This window comes from Mandrillus leucophaeus, unplaced genomic scaffold (assembly GCF_000951045.1).
Source record: "Mandrillus leucophaeus isolate KB7577 unplaced genomic scaffold, Mleu.le_1.0 Scaffold859, whole genome shotgun sequence".
In the NCBI taxonomy this organism is placed as follows: domain Eukaryota; kingdom Metazoa; phylum Chordata; class Mammalia; order Primates; family Cercopithecidae; genus Mandrillus; species Mandrillus leucophaeus.
Genome location: NW_012109352.1, coordinates 340,101 through 344,335, shown reverse-complemented (window position 1 = coordinate 344,335; position 4,235 = coordinate 340,101). Strand labels below are relative to the sequence as shown.

Here is a 4,235-nt window from a genome sequence, read left to right as displayed (position 1 = left end):
TTATGCATTGTTCAATAAAAATGATAATGGCCAGGTGTGGTGGCTCATGCCTGTCATTCCAGCACTTTGGGAGGCCAAGGAAGGTGGATCATAAAGTCAGGAGTCGGAGACCAGCCTAACCAACATGGTGAAACCCTGTTTCTACTAAAAATACAAAAGTTAGCCGGGCATGGTGGTACACGCATGTAATCCCAGCTACTCAGGAGACTGAGGCAGGAAAATCGCTTGAACCTGAGAGGCAGAGGTTGCAGTCAGCCGAGATCGCACCACTGCACTCTAGCCTGGGTGACAGAGTGAGACTCCATCTCAAAAAAATAAAAATAAAAATAAAATATAAATGATGTATAAGCACCATTGAAGTATTAAAATAGTACCATTGAAGCATTAAAATATAAGTGATACCTAAGTGTCATTGAAGTATTAAAATAGAAATGATACTTAAGTACCATTGAAGTGTTAACATATAAAGGATACTTGTTTATATTTTAACATATACTTTTTCCTGAGAGTCTTTGTATAAAACTTATGCTCCAGGAAGACTTGCTACGTTTATTCTATGGCTTCAAATATCTGAAGCCACACAGCTGTGAAATTGGAGTACCCTCCTTTTCCCCAGTGAAAAGTCCTGAATGAAATGGAACTCCACAGCATAATGATAGTGGAGAAAAGCAATGCAGGCTAAGCAGCCTAATACTAAACACAAAAGCAAGGTCAGCAAAGAAGTGTCTAGCTACACTATATTTCAGAGTAAATTTAAAAGCAGGTGTCTCACGAAACAGAGCTGAGAAAATGGGGGCATGTGTGACAGTCACAGGAGCTCATCCACCCTTAAAGAGGCCGGGCCTCATGCTCTGTAGGGCTGGGCCAAGTCCTTGATACCCTGAAGAGAGCTTACTTCTCCCTCTCCTTGGAGTGTGAGAAACACACTCACCCATCCAAACCCAAAGAATGGACTTAGAGGCATGAAGAACAGTGAAAGTGAGACTATTTTTTTTTTTTTTTTTTTGAGACGGAGTTTCGTTCTTGTTGCCTAGGCTGGAATGCAATGGCATGATCTCAGCTTACTGCAACCTCTGCCTCCCGGGTTCAAGCAATTGTCCTGCCTCAGCCTCCCAAGTAGCTGGGACTACAGGCATGCGCTATCACGCCTGGCTAATTTTGTATTTTTAGTAGAGATGGGGTTTCTCCCTGTTGGTCAGGCTTGTCTTGAACTTCCGACCTCAGGTGATCTACCCGCCTCGGCCTCCCAAAGTGCTGGGATTACAGGCGTGAGCCACCGTGCCTAGCCAAGACTTTTTTTTTTTTTTTTTTTTTTTGAGACTTAGTCTTGATCTGTCACCGAGGCTGGATGGAGTGCAACGGTGCGATCTCAGCTCACTGCAACCTCCACCTCCCAGGTACAAGTGATTCTCCTGCCTCAGCCTCCCGAGTAGCTAGGATTAGAGGCATGCGCCACCACGCCCGGCTGATTTTTGTATTTTTAGTAGAGATGGGGTTTCACCATGTTGGCCAGGATGGTCTTGAACTTCTGACCTCAGGTGATGAACCCGCCTCGGCCCGCCAAAATGCTGGGATTATGGGCAAGAGCCGCTGCACCTGGACAAAAGTGAGACTTTTTATTAATGGTCTTGCAAGATTGGATGTGTGATGGGCAGGCACACCCAGTGCAGTTTCAACAAGCAATTTATCCCCTAGAGCACAGGTCCCTCCCCCGGTTCCTCACAGGCTGAGTAATATAGGGTTGCAGTCTTCCTGGACATCACCTAAGTTTCATTATCCCCTTATTAGGTTATATCTTGTCCCCTTCCCTACTTGAAGTTTCCATTTCCCAGTGGCAAAGCTTTCTTTCCTTTTATGGATTAGCCACCCCCGCCACTTTTCTCCCTCCCCTCTGACTTCTGTGAGTTTTATTACTCTTCCCAGATGTCTGTACCGTGCGGCTTGTCACATCCGAAATGGAGCTGCCCAGACTTGCCCGCCTGTTTTTTGAAAATGGACCACTTAAAAAGTACTTCTTACAGGGTTCTCCACCGTTCTACTAAGCATACACTAGTTGAGGCCAGGAGGTCCTCAGCCACACAGCCTCTGGCCTCCTATCCTTGTGTTCCTTGGCCTCCATCCCACTGGCCTCCAAGGGACAGGTGCCTCTCCCTGCTCTGGGATAAAGCCCTCCTACATCCACAGGGTCCACCTCTGTCCTCCCTGGTGGCTCCTGACCATATTGACATGTTCAAATTCTACCCCAGTCAGAAAACTGCACCCCTTGAACCCTGATGCTCCCTTGGCCCCCAAGATTACCAGCTTCAGGGAACCTCCCAGTTCCTACCCACCTTATGACCTCCAAACAACACAGTCCTGAGGGCACTTTCCTCTCTGCCTCTGCAGCCCCATACGCGCCTGGAAATGGCTCCCTTTGGTGGCCAGAGCCCCTATTCCTCCCGGGTTCTCCCCCACCCCCAGGGTCCAGCTCCCTTCCTCCTGCCTTCGCCTTGGTTGCAGTATTCATGGTTATATTTGTGGCTTTTTTCTTTTTCTTTTTCTTTTTTGAGATGGAGTCTCACTCTGTGGCCCAGGATAGAGTGCAGTGGCGTGATCTCGGCTCACTGCACCCTCCACCTCCCAGGTTCAAGCGATTCTCCCACTTCAGCCTCCCGAGTAGCTGGGATTACAGGCACCCGACATCATGCCTAATTTTTGTATTTTTGTAGAAATGGGATTTCACCATGTTGGCCAGGCTGGTCTCAAACTCCTGACCTCAGGTGATCCGCCTGCCTCCCCCACCCAAGCACCCAAGGTGCTGGGATTACAGACATGAACCACCCGGCCCGGCTACATTTGTAGCTTTTTTTTTATTTTTTATTTTTTGTCTTCCTGGAGGATACATTTTTCCCTCTACAGTGTCAGCCACCCAGATCCACACTGTTTGCTTAAGTTATTTCATCAGCCAGGGATGCCCTCCCTTCTTTCCCTGGGACTGATATGTCCTGCCAGCTCCTTGGGGAACTTTTTCCCCATCTATCCTCTAATTCACAGCCACCCCCGGTTACATGCTCTCTTTCCGTGCCTCTTTCACGTCTCATGAACCTGTCCATCTTGATGCTTACAATACACTCGGTCCAATCATCATTGTCATTCTGTCACCACTAAACCCGGATGGCCTTGAGGGTAGGTACCAAGGACTCCCATGGCCAGTGCCCACCGGTGCTGAAATGAATGGGAATTATGCCGTCTCAAGATCTAAAGAGAACCCTCCCAGTCCTTTCTCCTTAATTTTTTTTTTTGTGTATGTGTGTGGTTAAAATTTCTTCCTCACTTTCTTTTAAGGAAGGAGACCACTACTACTCCTGCTGCCCTCCTCCCCCCACCTTGCCTAGTTCACACGACAGGAGGAAAGAGAGAAAGAAACAAAAGTAAGATAAATAGCTAGACAACCTTGGCACCACCACCCAGCCCTAGGAGTTAAAAAAAGTAATACTAACAACATCAACCCCTGACCTAAACTACTTGTGTTATCTGTAAATTCCAGACACTGTATGAAACAGCCATTGTAAAACTTTTTGTTCTGTTAGCTGATTTATGTAGGCCCCAGTCACGTTTTCCACGCTTGCTCTATTTGTCAAGACCCTTTCACATAGACCCCTTAAAGTTGTAAGCCTTTAAAAAGGCCAAGTATTTCTTTTTTGGGGCGCTCCACTTTTAAGACGTGAGTCTGCCGAGGCTCCCGGACAAATAAAAAACCTCTTCCTTCTCTAATCCGGTGTCTGAGGAGCTTTGTCTGTGGCTCCTCCTGCTACACTTTCTTTTCCTTTTTCTTTCTCCTCCCTTCCCTTCCTTCCTTTCCTTCCTTCCCTGTCTTCCTTCTTTCTTTCCCTCTCTTTTTTTTTTTTTTTTTTTGTGACAGGATGTCGCTGTGTTGCTCAGGCTGGAGCGTTGTGGGGCTTTTTGGAATGACAACATATTCATATACTACAAAATTTAAAAGATATTGGCGGGGTGGTGTGGGGGGAACTCCACTGCCGCTGCCCCGCCCCAGGACCTGGATTCCCCTAGGACAGTGTTACTCTTTCCTTGTGGAGTTTTCCCTGATCACTGAAGCTATGCCCTTGTCCCTTCTGCACCCGCGCTTCTGGGCACCGAACTCCTCTAGCTGGAAGTGATCGGCTTGCACTGACTGCGCTTGGGCTTCGCGCTTTCCCGCAGTGGCCGGACCTCGGCGCCGGGACAACCAGCCAACC

At 47.8% G+C, this 4,235-nt stretch overlaps 1 protein-coding gene across 1 annotated transcript in view; it reads left to right on the top strand.

Moving 5' to 3' along the window:
* Positions 1–4,235, top strand: part of GBAS (glioblastoma amplified sequence) — a 54,212-nt gene that overhangs the window by 5,573 nt on the left and 44,404 nt on the right. The window lies entirely within an intron of this gene.